This window comes from Pristiophorus japonicus, chromosome 14, assembly GCF_044704955.1.
Source record: "Pristiophorus japonicus isolate sPriJap1 chromosome 14, sPriJap1.hap1, whole genome shotgun sequence".
In the NCBI taxonomy this organism is placed as follows: Eukaryota; Metazoa; Chordata; class Chondrichthyes; family Pristiophoridae; genus Pristiophorus; species Pristiophorus japonicus.
Window position 1 is genome coordinate 41,114,000 of NC_091990.1, and position 23,790 is coordinate 41,137,789.

At 43.5% G+C, this 23,790-nt stretch overlaps 1 long non-coding RNA gene across 1 annotated transcript in view; it reads right to left on the reverse strand.

Moving 5' to 3' along the window:
* The window catches only part of LOC139279383 (uncharacterized), a 182,048-nt gene that overhangs the window by 149,466 nt on the left and 8,792 nt on the right, over nucleotides 1–23,790 (reverse strand). The window contains exon 2 of the long non-coding RNA XR_011596459.1: nucleotides 13,987–14,034. This is a non-coding gene — a long non-coding RNA (uncharacterized lncRNA). The remainder of the gene's footprint in view (nucleotides 1–13,986; nucleotides 14,035–23,790) is intronic.

Here is a 23,790-nt window from a genome sequence, read left to right on the forward strand (position 1 = left end):
TCTCCCTGATGTCTCTGCCAATATTTATCCTTCAACCAACATTATTAAACAGACTGTAGCATTCGGCTCAGTTCCCATGGACTTTAATTACAAATATTGGATACAAAGACAAATCTCTGCTGAAAGTCAACAGCCTGTCTGTAAAGATGGGAGTGGCCCAGGTGAACTGATGGACAGAAAATCCCAACCGATCAAAGGGGGGTTGTGCATAAACAGACTTCTTTGGGGAAACAATGTCCCGAGAAGTTGACTCCCAATTGTTGAATAGCAGGAGATGGCGGGCCCATTGTCTGTATGGAAATAAGCCAGTTAACTAGATCAGTTTGGAGATCAAAAGCCATCACCGACCATTAAGGACATTAAAACCTGAAGCACCTTTTGCTACCACGGAGGCCAGGCCCCGGAAGGCGGGAAGAGGCCACAAAGGACTCGAGTGGATAACCCATCCAGACCTGGGAGGAAGTCTGGAAACCATGCCGAGTCCACTAAGACATAGACAGCGGTCTGTGTATTGGAGGGTATATCAGAGAGCTGTTTTGGATAGCTCGTTCTCTTGCTACTTCACATGTCTCATCGCCCTCACCAAGAAACGAGCACTCCGCCACGGTTCGGAAGGACGGAACATCATGAAGAGCTGAGCCTTGCTCTTTCACCCCAATACAGACTGCAACTCAAATTGGGACTCGGATACTGCATCAGTGGTGCAGAACCAGGAGCCACGAATAACGAGAAGAAGCTGCAAGCAAGTCCAGGGGCAATCGGGGTGAGCATTGTCCACACCTACACATCCTTAAGACCACTTGGCTGCGTGATGGGGTGTTGTATGTCCTAGCCAAACCATAGGGGCTTAGTCTGGGAAGGTTCTTTTATTGTGTACTGTATATTATATGTTAGGCCATGGTAACTTGACACGACAGGGGCCTGTTGGACAAGCCAGGGTTGTACTTTTGGACTGTATTACACCACTGTGTACTGTTTTACTAGTGGTGCAGTTGAACTTTATTAAACACTATACGGTTGAGCCCAAAAAACATTGTCCGTGCCAGATCTGTCCATAGTAATCCCTATTCTCCAGAATCTGTAGTAGGAAGTGTGTTTCGGTACGGCCGAGCAAACCACTTACAAACTATCTAGTCATCATCATATTGCTGTTTGTGGAACCTTGCTGTGTGCAAATTGGACACCGTGTTTCCTACATCACAACAGTACCTACACTTGAAAAGTATTACATTGGTTGTAATGCGCTTTGGGACCTCGAGATCTTGAAAGCCTTTCTTTGTTTATATGCCAACTGTTTGCATTTTCCATGGACAATCAGCTCTTTAGGTACCCAGTCCACGTGTCTGTGGCTGAAAATCATCAAATCATCAGAGACCAGCCCACAGATCTAACTCCTTCCCATGTCGTGTTACTCTTGCTCACAAGATCAGGATTTCGTAACGACATCATGCAACATGTTCAACCACCATGGCAGAAAAATTCAGTACCTTAGCGTATCCCGTTAGCACCTGCAGCTGGCGCTAACAGGGTGCTAATGCAGTAGCATCAGGACGAGGCGAATCCAGCGACGCACGGCAAATCTGGCCCCCCTATTGCACCGCTGGTACAAGGTACCACTGGGGACTTTAATGCCGGGCAGATCGTGACAGCAATGAGCATGCACTCACTGGTCACCCGATCTGGAAAATTCAGTGTTGCCACTTACCTTAGCACCTCAACCAGACAGTGGCAGGGAGAGCTGGCTGAAGTGACGTTATTTAAAGGCATCAGCATTAATCACTCCCAGCTGACAGCATAGGTTAGTTTCAGGGGGTTGTTGTCAGTTTCACCCAGTCCACCAGTTCCTATGAGTAATTTCAAGCTTCCTTTGTATCAGCAGTCTTCTGGCAACTACAAAAGTAGCTACATTTATTGTTCAAAGATTCGAACTGCTACACTTGGCAACATTAATGGGGGCTGTACTGGCGTGCCACCTCGCCCTCCAGGATGTACAGCAGAGGTAGCATAGGCTGCGAGAAATACAGGAACAGAGTGCCAGCTTGAGTGGAGGTTAAGGGGGAAGGGGCGTGCCTTCCTGAATTTGGGAGGAGGAGGAAAGAATGCTGCTTGAACTGAGGCAGGGGAGGAAGATTGTTCCCTGCTACCCTCAATTAAGAGCAGAGCAGTTTATTAGATGGCTGCGCTTCAACAAGGTGGTCATCACAGATCTCTGCCACCTCCTCCAAACAGACCTCCAGCCTCACACCAGGATGACTTAAACCCCAGATCCCTGACCACCTGACTGAGGTGAATCTGCCATGAGCACACCTGCTTCAGTCCTCTGCTTCCTTCTCCTTGTTGAGGCAGCTGCACAGCCAACAATGCCGAGAATGAGGTGCTGCAATATCAATGAACCTCCCCTTTAAGTACTGGGAAAAACCTGTGGCAATGATTTGTTGCGATTAGACTTCACCCGATATTGGTCCACCCTTTGGGCCCAAGTTTCGAGCCGCGCCTAGAACGGCGCAGTCCCAACCTGGACGCCCGTTTTTCGCACCACAAAGTGCGCCTAAAAAAATTCCAAATTCTCCAGCTTCCTGCAGGTCCTCTGGCCCTCGGCGCAGCGCAGCAGGAGCTGTAGGGGGCGGAGCCAGGTCCCTGCGCCGAAAACAGTGCGGGGACCTCTGCACAGGCGCGCTACAGTAGGCGCGCATGTGCAGTAGCTCCAGGCGCCCAAAACCGAAGCACGCAGACCCTAGCCCTGGCTGAATGGCCTTACTGGGGCTGCGTGAATAAGGCTCCTCCCACGGCTAGCTCCTGCTTCCTCCCGACCCGACTCCCGCTCCCCCCCCCACCGACTGGACCCGACCCGACCTCCCTCTCCCTCCCTCCCCCCGACCCGAACCGAACCAACCTCCCTCCCACCACCCCTCCGACCCGCGCTCCCCCCGACCTGACCCAACGCCACCTACCTGTAAATCTGGTGCTGGGGACGGGCCCTGCCCGAAGTCTTGGGCCCTGCCCGAAGGGCCCGGCCCGTTCAGCCTCCTTCCCCCTTCTCCTTTTCCCCCCCACTTCTCCCCCTTCCCCCCCACCCCCCCTCCCCTCGCTGTCAGAAACACAGACACTGAGACAGAAAATGAGATACACACAGACAGAGAGATAGAGACACTGACAGAGACACACTGGGAGGGGGGGGGGGGGGAGAGGGGGGGCATCCCAGCACGCTGTTGGAGGGCTCCCGGTGCTGCAGTCGGTAAGTAGAAAATGTTTTATTTATTGATTTAAAAAAAAAAATGATTTCTTATTAATTTTTTAAAATTGATTTATTGGTTGATTTATTGATGTTTTTATCATTTATTATTGATGATGGCTCTTTATTTGTAAAACTGAAGTGTTTAATGTTTGTAAACTTCCCTTTAAACGCCCCCCCTCCCATTCCCTACGCCTGATTTTCTAAAGTGTAGACAAGGTTTTTTCGAGCATACAAAAATCTTCAATTACTCCATTCTAAGTTAGTTTGGAGTAAGTTTTCACTGACGAAACTTTGAAAACAGGCGTAAGTGGCCGGACACGCCCCCTTTTGAAAAAAAAAAATTCTGTTCCAAAGTGAAACTGTTCTAACTGACTAGAACTGGAGCAAACTAAATGGCGAGAATTCCGATTTCTAAGATACTCCGTTCTACACCAGTTGCTCCTAAAAATCAGGAGCAAATCATGGCGAAACTTGGGGCCTTTAAGTCTAATGCCAACGAGCTAGGCCTTTAAGACTGGATTTAGTGCCCCAATCATTTCTTTAAGCAGCGAGAATGAATTTTGCATGCAGTCTGAAGCATTAACACTTGGTGCTAATACTTTAGCTTTTCTAATTTTACTGCCCATTCTAGAACTACAGGTATAATGAATGGCTAGCCCAGTGGCTTTTGAAGCAGCAGTAACAAGACATAGATAGGTGCCAAAGTGGGCCACAAAGGGAGGGGAAGGAAATAGAGAATGAAGGGAAATCCAGGGGGTGGCATTGGGTGCAGGTTTCAACAGAATGGCTGCATGGACTGTGAAAGGGGGGGGGGGGGGAGAAACAGAGTGCCAGCTTGAGTGGGGGTTAAGGGGGAAGGGGCGTGCCTTCCTGAATTTGGGAGGGGGAGTAAAGAATGCTGCTTGAACGGTGGCAGGGGAAGAAGATTGATAGTTTCAACTGAGGGCGAGGGAGGACAATGCCAGTTTGTGAGAGAGAAAGAGAGAGAGAGAATAGCGTGCCTGTGAAGTGTGTGGGGTTTGTAGGGGGACACTGATTGTTTAAGGCAGCCTTTGGAGAAATGATGGTCTGGTCATCTGTAGAAAACTCAAATGTTAATTATTCTTCCTTTAAAGATTTGTCTAAAAACATCTTCAGTTTCTCAGTGCAAGAAACCTAGCAAAGATGAAGTAGCTTACTGGGAGACCAGGGTGGAGGTGTGGTGTTGGGGGGAGGGGGGCTGTTGTGAGCAACAGGGCTTTCACTTAAGATTGCTTAGGGGGATGTGGAATGCAGTACAAGGGGATACAGGCTGGGCAGTGTGGAAGATGGGGTTAGACAATGCTGGTTGATTGGGAAAGGGAATGGTGACTCAAGTGAGAGGAGATTAAGGAATGGCAGTCAAGGGGAGATGAGGAATGAGAGGTATAAAGCGATGCAGAATGGCAGTGGGGCATGGTGAGGGAAGGGGAGGAGGACAATGTGGACCAATGATGAGATTGAGGTGGTTATCAATGGAAGTGAGCAGATAATGGTAAGGCAAAGGGTTAAGGGAACTGATGTGAGCAAAGTGGATCCATTGAGGACTGCAGGCCACACTTATCCTGCAATTTCCTTGAAAAATATAGCCTGAAGCTCTCCTTTCCCTGACACCCCATCCACCATCAAACAGTAAACAGAAGGAAAAGACGGAGAGAGAGAAACAGATGACGATGGAGAGAAAAGCAAAAAAAGAGTTAAGTGAAGAGAAGGGACAGACAGACAGACAGACAGACAGACACGTGAAGACAAGAGAAAAATATTATATTCCCTGGCTTACTTGTTAGAAACTATAAATACCTAAAAAAAACATATGGTAATGTGAAGAATGCTGTGTTAACATGATTGTGTTAGAACTGGACACAACAGGTCCCCTCAGACTAGATAGATGCTTAGAAGTGCTAATGTTTTGTTTTCCTGTGGATGATATAGCATCCTGTACTATATACAATCTCCATGTTGCTAAACAATAATCTGTTTTTAAGTTGACGACTTGAACCTTGAAGTTTGCTTAACAGAACTGCTTGCGAAGATAACTAAACACAATCCCAGAATGGAACAATTTTCTAGGTCATAAAGACAGGTAACGACCGATTGAAGTGTTACATAGCTTTGGCTTGGGCCTCATGGTTGAAAGAATACTGGGCTAGACCTTGTATTAATGATACCCAAGAGGATAGGGACCAAGGAAATTCCAAAGGACCCTGAGAAAGTATAAACAGAAAAGACATGTGGACAAGATCATGAGCCATCTTTAGGGAGGGCTTTGACACAAGAACTGAGACAAACAACTCGAAACCCCATTGGGTATTCAGTTTTTAGAGGATCCTCTATAGGCCAAAAGGTCTTGTCAATATTCCTTTTCAGGCCCACCCTTAAAAATAGAATAAAACTAACTTTGTAAGAGCTTGTCCTTACAGAAGGTGAAGGAGAGAGAAGGAGGCTCTAGACAAAAGGAAGAGAAGCTGCTCAGAGAACTGCTCATGTGTGCCAACCATCTGTTCAATCGGATCGGTATCAGCTACTTGTCATGATCATATGTTTAAACACAATATATCCACCATATTGGTTTCCACTCGAACCTGATTATTTAAAGTGACCAGAGACAGACATATGGAGGTCATTTCTAACATACTGCATGTAAAGAAAAATCTACTCAATTTTTCAAATCGTCCATCTTGAAATTCTACTAGCTGAGAAAATTATAAGAATTGCTATATAATAGACATAAAAATAATTGCAGAATTTATGAAAAAAAAAACAATTAAATTTACCTATACAGCAGTATTTTTGTACATTTAAAATCTTTAACGCTTTCTACTGAAGGCCTGAAAAGCGAGAACCTGAGGCCATGCATCTTCCAGGAGCCTCAGTGTCAGCTGAAGGGTCGCAACAGAATAACAGATCACTCCCAGCATGCATCTGTGCCTACAACTCCCAGAATTATTATTAAAGATTTGACAGCAAAGCTGATCATTCACAGAGTGTTTCAGGACTTGCCGTTCATAAGCTTTGCCGCAGCCCCCCGCCCCCCCCCCCCCGCCCCATATAGTGATGGAGAACTGGCAGCAAAAAGCCAGGAAACCACTGAAGCCAAATACAAATTTATATATTAAAGTTTCAACAACAACAAAGTTTTTGGAATTTATATCAGGTGATCTTTGACAGGAAATAGAATGTAAATGATGTATACAAGAGGTCACTCTCCAGGCACCGTCCTCATACCCTCAGAACACTACTCCGGTTTGGCTTGTGAATCTGTGGAATTCTCTGCCCAAGGAAGCAGTTGAGGCTAGCTCATTGAATGTATTCAAGTCACAGATAGATAAGATTTTTAACCAATAAGGGTTACGGGGAGAGGGCGGGTAAGTGGAGCTGAGTCCACGGCCAGATCAGCCATGATCTTATTGAATGGCGGAGCAGGCTCGAGGGGCTAGATGGCCTTCTCCTGTTCCTAATTCTTATGTTCTTATGTAAGTGATTTAGGTAAATTACAATACTGATAGTTACCTAAGATGTGATGGTATATATGGCATCACTATTGTGCTCCAATGTTTTTATTATCTGCGCATTTCACAAATACTGAAATTATCAGATGCTGCACCATTTCGCCGAAACGCGAATTTCAAGCGCAATGCAAATGCCACCATGCAAAGTTTAACTACATTTATGTTTCACTGATTTTACTACCTCCTCCTCCTCCTCTTCCTACTCCTCTTCCTCTTCCTCCTCCTGTTTATGACCATTCCAAAGCAAGCATGAGAGAGAGCGAGAGCGAGACTTGCAATTATTTAATGTCATTCACAACTTCAGGACATCGCAAAGCGCTTTACAGCCAATTAAGTAGTTGTGAAGTGTGGTCACTGTTGTAAGGTAGGAAACGCAGTAGCCAATTTGCACATAGCAAGCTCCCACAAACAGCAATGTGATAATGACCAGATAATCTGTTTTTTTTTTATGTTATGTTGATTTAGGGATAAATATTAGCCAGGGCACTGGGGATAACTCCCCTGCTCCTCGAAATAGTGCCATAGGATCTTTTACATCCACCTGAGACCAGACGGGACCTCGGTTTAACGTCTCATCTGAAAGACGTGTATGTGTACATGTGTGGATGCTTGTGCTCTCCCCTCCCCCCATCTCCTCTTTGTCCCCCACTATAAATATATACATACACACAAACCATTTGGGCATTGTCTTACAGACCTTAGCCTGAGAGAATCTCTCCTGTCATTCCTTCCATTGTGATTGCTTTAGCAGCTGAGTGAGAATGGCAAATTAGTGTCAGATCTGAAGGCAGGTTTGTGCTGTGCATTAAATCTGCTGGGAACTGCATTTCCACTGTCCAAATGACATTCAGTTGAGATCCTTGCTGCCCCTGGGACAGCCAGGAGACTTTCATTGTATCTGTCTGGGTTGATTGGAAGCCTAGGTCCCAGAGGTGAAAGGATAGTGTTCTAAGCTCGTGTGCCTCTGTGTTACTACCTAACAAAACGCTGAAGAGGGTAAGCTTTAAGAAAGGTTTAGCTTGCTATTGATCTCCGTGTGCGTGTTTTCTATTTGGTTGTAGCGCACACACTGAGCTACTGAGAGCTGAGTGACCTGTGATAAGGATTCCATTGCAGTATGAGGCTTGCCGAGAACAAATCTTTTAACTCCGTTTCTGAGCCTGAGAAAGCAATGCTTCTTAATGATGAGAAAGGGATGGGGTGGGATCAGAATTCAATATTTCTGACCGTAGCATTTTCGATAAGTCAAGAACTGAAATTCTTGACAACATTACTGGCTCTCGCAGTAAAAAGTATTATAAATACTAAATGACCAGAACACTACATTCTTATGGATTATAATTTAAACCATTCAGACATGTCACTAAATGATACATTTTGGAGATAGCTCACCTGAGATTAGACTTCATTGAATTTATTTTGATATTAAAGCTTGATATACCCAATATTAGTATAATATGTAGAACTGGATCTGGCGTGGTGTTCCTCAAGGTGTGTTGGATTGTATGCTGTTACAGCAAGAGTGGGCCAGGGTACTCTGTTACATAATAAGAACATAAGAATTAGGAACAGGAGAAGGCCATCTAGCCCCTCGAGCCTGCTCCGCCATTCAATAAGATCATGGCTGATCTGGTCGTGGACTCAGCTCCACTTACCCGCCCTCTCACCGTAACCCTTAATGGTTAAAAATCTATCTGTGACTTGAATACATTCAATGAGCTTGCCTCAACTGCTTCCTTGGGCAGAGAATTCCACAGATTCACAACCCTCTGGGAGAAGAAATTCCTTCTCAACTCAGTTTTAAATTGGCTCCCCTGTATTTTGAGGCTGTGCCCCCTAGTTCTAGTCTCCCCTACCAGTGGAAACAACCTCTCTGCCTTTATCTTGTCTATCCCTTTCATTATTTTAAATGTTTCTAGAAGATCACCCCTCATCCTTCTGAACTCCAACGGGTAAAGACCCAGTCTACTCAATACCTTTACCTTTACCTCACAGAAGGCAGAACTTTGATAGGAGCAAATATAGAGAGAGAAACAGGACCCGAAAGAACTACATTTCATAGAATAAAATGTTATGGCATCATTGCACCTTCCAAGTGATATCAAAGCACTGTACTTTCATTTGCTGCATTGACAGCGTAATTCCAAGAACCATTCTTCTACTAAGTTAACTGTTAAATTAATTTAATGCTATGGCATTCTTCCTGAAGTAGCAGGGCTGCAGTTTTCAATGTGTTTGCGCAAAGAGAACTGTGGCTGTGTATTTTCATCCAATCACAGCATGCGTCCAGGCAGCAACGTGTATCACTAATAAATCCAATAGGAAAGTCAGGAGAATCTTCTTTACCCAGAGACTGGTCAGAATGTGGAACTTGTTACCACAAGGAGTAGTTGAGGCGAATAGCATAGATGCATTTAAGGGGAAGCTAGATAAACACGTGGGAGAAAGGAATAAAATTTTATGTTAATTGGGTGAGATGAAGAGGAGTGAGAGGAGGCTCGTGTGGAGCATAAACACCGGCATGGTCCAGTTGGGCCGAATGACTTGCTTCTGTGCTGCAACCCTGCTTATCATACTCATTTTCAGGTTAGGTACTTTTAACTATCACCTAATGAGCCTGTTTATCCAATGAGTAACTGAGTCATACGGACCGAGAGGGCCAAAATTTAACACCCATCTTATGCTGATTCAGCTGATTGTTGCTTCAGATACAATGGGCTGCAACAATCAGTGTTAGTGCCTCTGGATTAGAGGAAGAAAGAAAAATCAGCTACGGTTCATAGTATGGTTTGGGCCTTCTTCCAATATTTCGTTCAGGTGTTCTTAAAATGGTGGTTTCCATAGGAAGACCAAATCTTCTACAAATTGAAATCTCCACCATTAGATATAGTGTGTTAGGGATTGCAACCCTAACAATCCAGATTTGTTCTGCAGGTCTCCGCCTCTTCCAGTATTTTCTGGGCAGCTTTGTAAAGGGTGGTACCTCTGCCCAACCCTTATAAAGGCAAATAATGCCAACGGGACGCCCCAAGAATGGAGCTAAGGGCAGGGATTTCCTGCATTGGAAGTTGCCACTTCCTCAGCTCAGTCAGACCTTGGCATTGGACTGGAGGTTGTACATTGAGTGAGATGAGAAGTGGTGGAGGTGGGCGGGGAGGGGATTCAGGCATCAATGAGTACGATCCCAATGTAACCACAGGGATCATAGCCTGCAGATTTTCAGGGCCAGCATGTTTAGAATTAGCAATACTTTGTTGCTGTGATGATAACTACTAGACATAACCGGCTGGAAATTCCTGAAAAACCGCTACCACCAGTTTGCCGCCAAAAAAATGACGACTCCGCTATTAATTCTCCGCGGAAAAGTCATGAAAAAAAATGGGAAAAGAATCCGCTCAGCGGGAAAAATCAGCATGACATGAGGTTCGCAGCGGAAACCGTGATCCTCATCAACTTTAGTCCAAGGCTGATTACCGCAGCGAGTTGGGCCTTGGGAGGGGAGAAAACACAAAATTTTTTCCAAAAAATAAAGTGAATCGCTGCAAAAGAATTTAAAAATAAACTTATACTTTGTTTTTTGCAGGGTTTCATTCCTACTGCCGTTTCCAAGGGCTGCACCAACCGGCTTTCCTCGGAAGTTTTTCTCCCCATCTACGGGTCACCACTGTGACCAAACTCGGGCAGAGTGCTTTTTCCAGTGTTGCATGCCAGGGGTCCGCTCCCCAGTAGTATTTCAAAACTGCCGGCGGAAGTCTTCAATGAATTTCCCGCCACACCGATTTTTGCCCAAAACGACAAAATACCACCAAAAAACGCGGCGGAATGTTGATGAATTTACAGCCCAATGTGAGTTGCCCTGGTCTTCTTTGAAAGGTAGTAAATATCAGATCACAATTTATGGGCTAAAATGGTCAGATTTATTTACAATTAGAATGCAGAACCAGTAATATATGGCAAGTTATTCAAAATGCAACCCTTAAAACTATATAAAAAGGACTCAGTTCACAAAGGTCTTAAATATCCTTTTTCAGCAGATTTCATACATAGCTTGATAAGGACATGACTTAAGGACTATTTTGTGGATCTTCTTGGCACAATGTATGGTATTAATGATTCATATGACCAATCCCTAGATAGGACTACCTCTAGCTAGAACTATAGATATTGACAAAAGAATAGTATATATAGTGACTGAGCTATTAATCAGCCAAGAGCTATGGAGAGTACTAGTGCATTAAGTAGACGAAGAGTAAGTATTTAATTATTGTCTGTTTACCAGGCCCTGTTAATGCTTTGATAGTATAATTTAACCAGCCAATAAGACAAAGCCTCGAGGCTAGACTTTTCTTGTTAGACTAAGAAAAACTCTAGCTACCTTCCCCAACTCCAAACAGCACCAGCTTTGCCGACTGCCTTGCCATCAACATCTTGGAGGTTACCACTGAACAGAAGCGTAATTGGACTTGCCAAGAGGGCAGAGGATGGGCACTCTGACGAGTAGCTCATCTCCCGACACCTCGAAGCCTCACCGCATTCAATAAGGCTCAAGTCACGAGTGTGATGGAATACTCACCACTCACCTGAACGAGTATAACACTCAGGAAGTTTGACATCATCTATGTCAGTGCAATTTGCTTGGTCAGTGCCCTACCAATGAGCTCAATATCCACCTCTGCCACCAGCTGTGCACTGCGACTTCAGGACACACTATATACAGGATACACTGCAACGTCCTAACAAGCTTGCTTCAACAGCATCTCCAGCCCGTGACCACTATCACCTAGAAGGACAAGATCAGCAATATCGGGCGAATGCCATCACCTCCAAGTTCCCCACTAAGTCAGGCACCATCCTTGTATTGCCTTTCAACATCAACACTTGCTCAGAATCCTGGCACTCTGTACCAAACACTATCATGTCAGCACAACATTTCAAGGAGACGGCCACCTTCACAACCTCCTCAGGGAAATTAGGGGTGAGCAGTAAATGCAGTGTTGCCCACATCCCATAAAGTAATAAGAAGGTTTGGTGGGGCAAGCTTTCTACCTGTCCGAGGCAGTCAGTGAAATTTCTGCGGTCAGGTCCATGATGATATTTTCGGCAGACACCCACCAGTGAGGTGGGGGTGGGGGAATTTAAACAGTTGGGTAACTACCAAAAAGAGATCTGTGTTGCTGCATCCGAGAAAGACTCTTTAATGAGACAATATGGAAGTGGTCATCAGTTATACCTCTGTGGCCATTTATGTGTTCCGTATTGCCTGTTGTATGCAGGTGTTCCTAATGTTCAGTGTTAACTGAGGCAGAGATTATAGGGAGATGGGATGTATGGCACGACATCAACAATGCAATTTCATTTAAATATACCCACCTATATTCATGTGGGCACTTCTGGTGAACGCTTGAAGATTGGAACAGTAGTAAAAATGGGCACTGTTCCAGCAGTAGGGGGGCTCCTCACAACTTTTCACTCCAGTATTGCTAACAAATTACAGAGGAAAATCTTGCCTATTTACAAATGTATCCTGACTTTTTGAAAATTAAATAATCTGGCCTGTCTCGAAGACAACAAGGCTCCGGTCTCCATTCTGAATTTTTTATCTGGGAGTTTAACTGTGCCCATTTTTAAAACAGCTGGATGAAATAAGGGCTGACATCTTCCTATATAGTTCAGGATGAAGGCTCTGCTTTTATTACATATCACTATTTCAGGGACCCTTATGGGAAGTTCATGGGGGAAGGGGATAAATTTATTAGTGCCACTTCAGAGTGCGAACCGGACGGTGGCTGGAATCCCATACCAGAAGTAGGCCCAAGGACCATCCTAAATTCATCCTCGAGCCTCATTCCATTCAGACCAGCGAGCTGCGAGCGTTAATAGGGCAAACCAATGCAGCTCACTGATCAGCTCCTGATGAATTTCAGCCAGTTCAGATGCCAGTCGTAAGGCTCGGGAAAGACCTGGATGGGAGCTGGGGGTGTGGGGGAGGTGGGGGGGGGGGGGGGGGGGAGGTGACAAAGATGGGCCAATATCGGCTTGCGGTATTAAAGTGGAGGCAGGAGGAGCGTTCTGCTCGGCCAGGCTCCACATTGGGGCAAGTTTAAAAAATTACCTGACAGCTTCTGCGGAATCCTCCAACGGTCCCTTGAAGGACTGCTGTAGACCCAGAAAAACTAATCAGTGGGACAACTAGACGGCTAGGGTGACCTTGACCCCTCCACAACATTAGAACTGCAAGTGCAGAGATACGATAAAGTTTTATTTGCAACTTTCAAATTCAGGCTGAGGACTTGCCTAATGTCAGGGGAATGTCTATGTAGTCCAGTAATGTTGCTGGTCTGGGTGGGTGTGCCGATTCCTCAGCCAACCTCCAGCTGGAATAAAATATTGACCTCCGGTGCAGGGATTGAAACCACCTGAAAAGTGGGATTCCCCATCTTCAAAGTCATTTACACCACTTCCAGAGGCAGTGCTGTAACACAAATGAGGTATTGAAGGGAGAATTTCACTGTTCGTCATGTAACTTCTTCATATTCCACACCTGTTTGAATTTATATTGCACATATCAACAGCCACTCATTGATTTGTGGCATTCTGGTCTAATTGAATCCAAAAGATTCCTATAAATGCACTGCATCCAACTGCTTAAAATGTCACGATCAAATTTCTCCTAAACAATGACACCAACTCAATTCATTTTCTGAACAATTAACTGCTTAGCCGCGGATGGTACCCATGACACAGTGTTAACAGCATCCCAACTGTAATCTACTAGTTCTCAAATATGACAGCTGATTTTGACCATTATGCCAACAAAAACTATCGCTCCAATGTTGCCTTCATTAAGTGTTCAAAGGCCATGATATTCACCAGGAACAAAAAAAAAAACCCTGAACATTCTACAAACCTTCAAGGGTCATGCAAGCTCTCAGAGTGGTAGAATAAACTTGTATTAGTTACTCAAGCCCAAGGGAATATAGGTCGAGAAAATGCTAAAAAGGACCTTTCACTGTAATCCAAGATAATGAAACACATGCCATCCGTGAATCACAAGGGGCAAGAGCTTCTGAGTCACAACTAAGCATGCTGTCAATCAACTAAGCCAGAATGGAAAAATGTAAATCATCTATTAGGATAGGCCAAAACGATAACTCCTGCAGCATAACAATGCGAAAAGCTCTTCTCAAAAACATTTTCATCTACTTGTGCTCTTTAGTACCTTACCTCACAAATATAATGTTAAAGTCGCTTCTCTTGTCTGTACACATTAACCTGTAACACACAGGGAAAACTGACAATTACCACGCAATTCATTCCAACATTCTGTCTTTCAAATGAAACATTAAACCAAGGCCCCTTCTGCCCTCTCAGGTGGACGTAAAAGATCCCATGGCACGATTTCAAAGACGAGCAGGAGAGTTATCCCCGGTGTCCTGGCCAATACTTATCCCTCAACCAACATCACTAAAAAAAACCAGATTATCAGGTCATTATCATGTTGCTGTTTGTGGGACCCTGCTGTGCACAAATTGGCTGCCACTTTTCCCAATTACAACAGTGACTACACTTTAAAAAGGAAGTAACTTAATTGGCCATATGGCACTTTGAGAAGTTCTGAGATCGTGAAAGTGCTACATGAATGTGAATCTTTCTTTCAACAGCACAGTAATGTCAATGAAAGAAAAAGCATAGCTGTATCTAGTAGCCCTTTTCTATTATAGCAATGTTTCAAGGAGGAAGTCCTGCCTTCAGAGTTGGTTCTGTAGCATAAACAAGGTGGTGCAAGTGCATCACAAGCACCAAAACCCACATCATGTTGTGCATTGTCAATGGTATTGATTTCAACCAGCAGTCACTTCATGGTTCCAGGAAGGCTGAAATCGGCACGATCTGCAAAAGCAATGCAATTTTTAAACTGCTGGTCTGAATGGACTTTTCCCTGATATCATGATCTTGTATGAAAAGTTGCCTCAGCAGAGGTGCTGATGCTTTGAATCCACCTCTTGATGTAAACAGAACTTGGAGCACTCGAGCCTGTCACACACAGAACTTCTTCCACTAGAACAAAGCCAGCTGTACCCAATACCTCGTTGACATTGCAGCACTGCCTCAGGAGGCAACCCTGGCTTGGAGACACTGCCACCGTATAAAAACTCCCTAAGGAGCTCATATCTTCTGATACACTCCATTATAGCTGCATCTGTTCCAAGTACCCATTGTTCCTCCTCCATTGACTGCTCCGGGTCATCAATGCATTACCTCTTCTGAGCCTACTGCCAGGGTCCTTCCCCAACACTGTTCTGAAGATCACTGCTACTTTACCCATGGAATAATCAGCAACTGCTGGAGTTTTGCTCACAATTTCATTAAAAAAACTGAAAGTCCATCAGTTGCATTGGTAACCCTCTCATCTCTTGAAATCAGAATGCTGTGGGCTCAACTTTACACCAGGAGTTTAGCACATGATCTGGACATACACTTCAATGCAATGTAGAGAGAGTGTTGCATTATTGGAGTGCTGTCTTTTGAATGAGATGTTAAACTGAGATCCCAACCTCCTATTCTGGTGGACATGAGATCCAATTGCACTTTTCTTTTTGAAGATGACGATCAGAAAGTTTTATTCTCCTCAGCGAACACCACAAGAAAAAAAGGACTGACAGCATTGAAGACCCACAAGTCCGTCTCTACTTGTCCCTTAATTATTGTTTTTTGTCTCTGAAGCAGCCAAACAAAAAAAATAGGGGCAATGGTACACGAGGGTCATTAATTTCCATTTCCATATTGGCCCCCTGGGGCTACACATCTATATATTTAAGAGGTCTTGCTTCTAATGCACACAAATAGCAATCTGGGACTACACATCTATATATTTAGAGGTCTTGCTTCTAATGCACATAAATAGCATCACATCTAAAAAGTGTCAAGAATCTGTTCGGCAAAAATTCATGATTGGCTCAAACAACCACTTTCTGTAAAGTTAACCACCACGATTGGCTCAAAAATTCAAAAGATGAAATGGAAAGCAACAACAACTTGTATTTATATAGCGCCTTTAATGTAGTAAATTGTCCTATGGCGCTTTACAGGAGTGTTATAAGACAAAAAAAGTTGACACCAAGCCACATAAGAAGATATCACGGCAGATGACCAAAAGCTTGCCAAAGAACTAGATTTTAAGGAGTGTCTTAAATGAGGAAAGCAATGAAAAATCAGTTGGGGCATAAAGCAAATACCCAGCATAAAAGATCAAGGGACCTCGGGGGAAAATGTGTTACGCGTGTAATTATGCTATGCTCCAATGTCCTCACTCATTTACACCTGTCTATCGATCCCTGCTTCCGAACATATCTCAGCTCATTATAATATCTGTCCCTAGGCGAAAGAGTCACATACGCAAATTTCCTGCAATTATGTTGCTTCAAAACGGGTGTAAAATTTACTCCAGAATTGTAGGCACAGCCTGAAACAAAGTCATTTTTCTGATGTTTTATTGCAATTTGTTTACTATTTATCCTCCGAGACCTGCAGTGGATTTTTTGTTTTTTTCAAGACATTTTTATGGTATCAGCTTGTCACATTAAAAATTGAAAAGCTTCTTAAACAAGCTGTAACATGCATGAGTGATAGTTAGATGGCTTGATGCTTTAAGAAGTAATGTGGTGCGAGCTGGGTGCTTTCCTCAAGCCCTGATTGTTTACACTGAATTCTGCTTGTTTACACAAATTTTATGTATGCTAATGAGATTGTCAGGAAATTTGCGTCTAAATAGACATCGGCACATAATTTGGGGTGTAACTTCCCGATTACGCCCTCATAGGAAATTTCACCCCCTCGAGTTTTTCCAGTGTTTCCTCACAGACTCAGATCTTTTATACCAGAGAGAGATCAACCTCATTACTCTTCTCTGCAGTGATTCCAGTCCTTGAATGTCTCCCTTATTTCTTAAAGGCCAGAACTGGCCGCAATAGTCAAGACAATCTGACGAGGGCACTGTACAGTTGGATCATGACTTTCTCTGATTGATTAGCTACTGATTTGGCTATGTTGTTCAATACTCTATTGATGTCTGTTGGTTGTAGACTGGGCTAATGTTTGCACTGAAAACTAAAAAGGGCCCATTTGTGCTCATTTGCAATTTTACTGTGGGCAGTATAAATAACCGAGAAATAGATGGAAGGATTTGGGAAAGAGGAGGGAGAAATAAAATAAATAAAAAATGTGCTTTTATATTTTGTGTTTTTACTCTAGCTGTTTTTCTCAGATTCAGTGTCTCAGATGACTCCAGTAGGTAAACCCTTGTTCCCTATAACCTACAATGTGCTTTTACCCAACCAATAATTAGATAATTTGTAAAGAGCCCAGGGGTGGACAGAAGATCTTCATTACTGAATTTCTGCATATCATGCCCGCACATGATCTCCCTCGACCTCTTAAGGCAGCAGAATACGTACTTCACTCGACTGTGGTTTAGGCTGTAAACAGCCAAACAGATTTATTAAAATAGATAACTGAACAGAAGCAATGATATGCACTATAGATTTACAGTATTTACTGCCTGAACTACCCCTCTTTGGAAGGTAGAAAAGAAGAATCCATATGCCGTGTGAAACTGCAATGTGAACTGCAAAGAACACAGCGTTCCTAAATATTAACCTTTACATGACGGTATGCTGATGACTGTCCACAGAATCTCTGGTCCATCTATCCACTTCAATGGCCTCAGACAGACTACTCAATTTGAACAAGACAAGCTAAGAAATGCTTTTCAAAAAAATGACAGGGGACAATGACATTTAAATACGTGTCTCTCAAACTCAAAAGGAGCTACCAGACACGTATTTAAACAAAAGACACAAGGTGATTGGATTTGAATTGAATGGTGTAGCCCCTCCCTTGGGTACCTGGCCTGATATAACGTCTATTCTGGTGCTCCTGTGTATTTAAATATTAAAACAAGCTACGCCATTTTCTGAGAGCGAGCCTAGCTTTGAACATTGCTTATGATTTACTGTACAAACAAACATGCTTTATTTTTCTCCTACTAGTATCTTAGCCCAATATTACAAATCCACTGTAGAGTTGAGGGGGGGGGGGGGGGGGGGGGGGGAAATGAACAACAGGTTGGAGAGTGAAGATAAAATTAAGTTACAGGTTAAACCTCTCTAATCCGGCACCCTCGGGGCCTGGCCTGTGCCGGACCAGAGAATTTGCCGGACCACGGGAGGTCACTCCGACCTTCCACTTACTGGGCCATGATGACCGCGCTCGTGCCCCTGACTGCCTCCGCCACACTCCAGCTCCAAAACTCCCGCAACGCTCCTTCTCCGCGCTGCTTTATTGAACGCTGCCTGACAAGATGATGTCCCGCCCCCAAAGCTGGATTTGTGTATGCGCATCCAGAGTCACTCGTGAGACTAGCAGCTGAATGCATAATGCATTCATCTGACAGTCTTCTGTCCACTATACCTGTACACATTTCACAGTAAAAGGCAGTCAATTTGTTCATTCTGAAATCCCCTTCCTTGTTCTTGTGTTGTTACTCTCACCTCTCAGCCTTGCATTCTCATGACCAGTAACTAAATAAAAACAAATATCTAAATTCACTAGTACCGCACCGGGTACAGCTGCAAATGCTGCCGTCAACGATCAGGCCAAGTTTTGCGGATCCCGCACGCCCCCCTCCCCCCCCGGCCAGGATTGATGTTGGACCAGGGAGGTTGCCGGACCAAAGAATGCCGGATTTGAGAGGTTCTTGCATCTATAAGCACATTTCATGAAGTGGTAGCTAAATATCATATATCTGTGTGCCTTGTGTCTTTCTGTATCCATAAGTTATGTAATATTTTACCTTGCATCAGTGATATGAGAAATTGCTTCAGTAAAACTGTCTGTATTAGAGTGATGGGTGAACCAACAAGGCAGTCTGACTGGCTGCAGCGGGACTATAGTAAACACCAGGCACTCTCTGTCCCCAACCATCCACAAGCAAAGCAATGGAAGATGACGACAACTAGTTTACTATAAAATAACTTGTACAGCACGTGTAGAGTTCTGACTGGCAAGTCAATCAAATGATATTACCCTTTCGGTCAATGGAAATAAAGCAAAATGGGTGTGAGATTCTTAACTTACAGGACAATTCAAATTTTTCTGCCTAACTAATGAACCACTAACTAAACAAAATTCTCAGAAATCCTGTGTTTCAAAACTGCAATTCCGCAATTTCATTAACAGGTCATTAAATATATGGAAAAAATGCATTCTTTTATTTTGACTGAAAGAGGAATTCCACCCCTAGGAAAAGCATGATAAACCCAAGAGCTTTTCATAGACAAATGTTTAAAAGAAAGTCAACAATTTCCCTCCATTTTGTTGTTCAGTTATGCATGTAGAATATTTTAAATGCTTCCTGTCGACATCAGGCTTATTCCACACACACACTCCAGCCAGTTGGAACGTCTTGATCATCTCAAAGCAAAACTGCAGCAAATCAGAACTGAAGAGGTAGAGAACATGCAAATCAAAAGCAAAGGGAGCAACTGAAAAAAAATCAGTGACCTAAGTAGTGAATGTGTTACATTACATAACATCCCTATTGTTTTAAAGCAGTGTGTGCATATGCTGAAGGTAAAACATTTCTGTGGGTGACGTATGCCATTTTATACAGAGACATGACATGAATGGTGGGTGAGGATCCTTTCAAGTATCCCCCTTCCTCCAGTTTTCTCCTGTACTGTCTGGAAGATGCTGATTCGTGGATGGGGGCAACCAGGTACGTCATGCAAGTGGCCAATTTTGAAATGTGAGCCTAGACATTGAGATGGGAATTTCCTACTACTGCAGAATCCCAACACATCTGGGGCAGAGCGGGACTTCGACCCATCAAAAGGATGCAGTCACTAGCCTAGCTAATTGCTCTGATACATTTAAGGGCAAGCTAGATATGTACATGAAGGAGAAAGGAATAGAAGGATATGTTGATAGAATGAACATAAGAACATAAGAAATAGGAGCAGGAGTAGGTCATATGGCCCCTCTGGCCTGCTCCTCCATTCAAAAAGATCATGGCTGATTCGACCTTGGCCTCAACTTCACTTTCCTGCTGTTCCCCATAACCGTCGAGTCCCCTATAGTTCATAACTGAATATATTCAAGGCTGACACATTGACACAGCTCTCTGAAATTCACAATGCTCAGAGAATAAATTCCTCCTCATCTCCATCTTAAATGGGCAACCCCTATGTCTGAAAATATGCCCCCTAGTTCTAAATCCCCCCACAAGGGGAAACATCCTCTCAGCATCTACCCTGTCAAGCCCCCTCAGAATCTTATGTTTCAATAAGATCACCTCTCATTCTTCTAAACTCCAATGAGTACAAGCCCAACCTGCTCAACCACTCAAGACAACCCCTTCATCCCAGGAATCAACCAAGTGAACCTTCTCTGAACTGCCTCCAATGCAAGTATATCCATCCATGAATAAGGAGACCAAAACTGAATACAGTACTCTAGGTGTGGTTTCACAAACGCCCTGTACAGTTGTAGTAGGACTTTTATACTCCATTGTCCTTGCCATAAAGGCCAACATTCCATTTGCTTTCCTAATTACTTGCTGTACCTGCATACCAACCTTTTGTGTTTCTGTACTAGGAAACCCAGATCCCTCTGTACCGCAGCATTCTGTAGTTTCTCTCCATTTAAATAATATTTTGCTTTTCTATTCTTCCTACCAAAGTGGATAACCTCATATTTTCCTATATTATACTCCATCTGCCAATTTTTGCCCATTCACTTAACCTATCTAATCCCTTTGTGTTCTCCTCACAACTTGCTTTCCCACCTATCTTTGTATCATCAGCAAATTTGGTTACAATACACTCGGTCCCTTCATCCAAGTCATTAATATAGATTGTAAATAGTTGAGGCTCCAGCAATGATTACTGTGGCACCCTACTTGTTACAGTTTGCCAACCTGAAAATGGCCCATTTATCTCGAATCTCTTTTCTGTCAGTCAGTCAGCTATCCATGCTAATATATTACCCCAACACCATGAGCTCTTGTGTAGTAACCTTATCGAATGCTTTTTGGAAATCCAAATACACTACATCTACTGGTTCCCCTTTATCCATCCTGCTCATTACATCCTCAAAGAACTCTAATACATTTTTCAAATACGATTTCCTTTTCATAAAACTATGTTGACTCTACTTGATTGTATTATGATTTCCTAAATGTCCTGCTACTACTTCCTTAATAGTTTGCATGCCAGACACGAGACTCCCAAAGCAAGCGCTCTACTCGGAGCTCCTTCACGGAAAACAAGCCAAAGGTGGGTAGCGGAAACGTTACAAGGACATCCTCAAAGCCTCCCTGATAAAGTGCGACATCCTCACTGACACCTGGGAGTCCCTGGCCAAAGACCGCTCTAAGTGGAGGAAGTGCATCCAGGAGGCTGCTGAGTAACTCAAATCTCAACAGCGAGAGCATGCAGAAATCAAGCGCAGGCAGCGGAAAGAGCGTGCGGCAAACCAGTCCCACCCACCCCTTCCCTGAATAACTATCTGTCCCACCTGTGACAAAGTCTGTGGCTCTCGTATTGGACTATTCAGCCACCAAAGAACTCACTTCAGGAGTGGAAGCAAGTCTTCCTCGATTCCGAGGGACTGCCTATAATGGTGAATAATGGATCCCAGCATTTTCCCAAATGACAGATGTTAGCAGGAAACTATAGGCCAGTTAGGCAATCTGTCTCTCTCCTTTGTTGAATAGGGGCGTTACATTTCCAGTTTTCCACTCCACTGGGATCTTTCCAGAATCTAGTGAATTTTGGAAGATTACAACCAATGCATCCACTATCTCTGCAGCCACTTCTTTTAAGACCATGGGATGCAGGTCATCAGGTCCAGGGGACTTGTCAGTCCTTAGTCCCATTAGTTTGTTAGTTTGCCTAATACTTTTTCTCTAATGATAATGATTGTTTCAATTTCCTCCCTCCCTTTTGCCACCTGATTTTCTACTATTATTGGGATGCTTTTAGTGTCTACCATGAAGACAGATACAAATTATTTGTTCAAAGTCTCTGCCATTTTCTTGTTTCCCATTATTAATTCCCCAGTCTCATCCTCTAAGAGACCAACATTTACTTTAGCTACTCTCTTCCTTTTTATACACTTGTAGAAGCTCTTACTGTCTGTTTTTATATTTCTTGCTAGTTTACTCATAATCCATTTTCTCCCTCTATTATTTTGAAGTAAGGTGGCACGAGGCTCATGTGAAGCATAAGAACATAAGAAATAGGAGGAGTAGACCACTTGGCCTCTCAAGCCTGCTCTGCCATTTAATACGATCATGGCTGATCCGATCATGGACTCAGCTCCACTTCCCTGCCCGCTCCCCATTACCCCTTATCGGTTAAGAAACTGTCTATCTCGGTCTTAAATTTATTCAATGTCCTAACTTCCACAGCTCTGAGGCAGCGAATGCCACAGATTCACAACTCTCAGAAGAAATTCCTCCTCATCTCAGTTTTAAATGGGCGGCCCCTTATTCTAAGATTATGCCCCCTAGTTCGAATCTCCCCCATCAGTGGAAATATCCTCGCTGCATCCACCTTGTCAAGTCCTCTCAGCTGGTGGTCGATCTGTTGGGCCGAATGGGTTTCTGTGCTGTAAATTCAATGTAATTCTATATGATACTGGCTCCTCCATCACTCAAATTGTTGGTCTCAGTTTTCAAATATTGGTTCCTACATAAGTGATGCAGCTTTGGCATGTTCAAGGATTGGCTCCTCTGTTGTTTTCAGCATACAACTTACTCCATTAACACCATAATTCAAGAACAGACTGTGACAAACACAAATGCTTCAGAAGCATTCTGGAGTGAATGGTTACTTTTGACGGTATTATATTAGAGCAGGGGAAGATTTTTTGTGAGGTCTTCAAAAAAAAAGCCAGTTGTTCCCGATTCCATTTCTATTATTTTGGAGCTGTACACATTTCAATCAATTAACCAAGTATACTATTCCACTGTGGGTAACAAAACATCCAAATCAAACATTATTACATCAGTTTGAGATACAAGATTCTCTGTCCCTTAATCCATTGGAGTGCCTGTCTGATAAACTGATAATGGATTTAGGTACGCATATAAAGTCACCTCCACATTCACATATGCATACCAAACTAAAAATGGGAGCAGGTCCAGAGCTATTGAAGTTTTCCAGGTCTGTGCATCCTGATCTGTAGGAAAACTGCAATATTGGATTTTTTTTTACATAGAATTTACAGCACAGAAAAAGGGCATTTGACTCAACAGGTTTATGCTGGTGTTTATGTTCCACACATGCCTCCTCCCACCTTACTTCATCTCATCCTATTAACACATCCTATTCCTTGCTCCCTCGTGTACTTATTTAGCTTCCCCTCAAATGTATCTATCCTATTCACCTCAACCATTCCACGTGGTAACAACTTCCACATTCTCATCACTCTGAGTAAAGAAGTTTCTCCTGAAATCCATATTGGATTTATTAGTGACTATCTTACATTTATGGCCCTTAGTTTCTGACTCCCCACAAGTGGAGACATCTTCTCTACGTCTACCTTATCAAAACCCTTCATCTTTCCAGCTTCCCTTTCCTAGAGAAAAATAAGCCCTAACCTGTTCGGTCTTTCCTGATAGTTGTGCCCTCAGTTCTGGTAATATCCTTGTAAATCTATTTTGCACTTTCTCCATTGCTTCTATATCTTTTCTGGAATATGGAGACCAGAACTGTGCACATTACTCTAAGTGTGACCTAACCAAGGTTGTATACAAGTTTAACATAAATGTTCTCAGGTATCTCAGTCAGTTCATCCGTGAGTAGGATGTCGTACTGACTTGAAATGCGGAGCTATTGCCCTCTTTACATTAGTAAAGAGAGTTCTTTGCCTGTGTGCATTAAAATTCGTTGCATGGCATTTCTAAGCAGAACTGGCAATTCTGGAAAAGATATATACGCATGAGCGGTGATCACAAATGTAGGA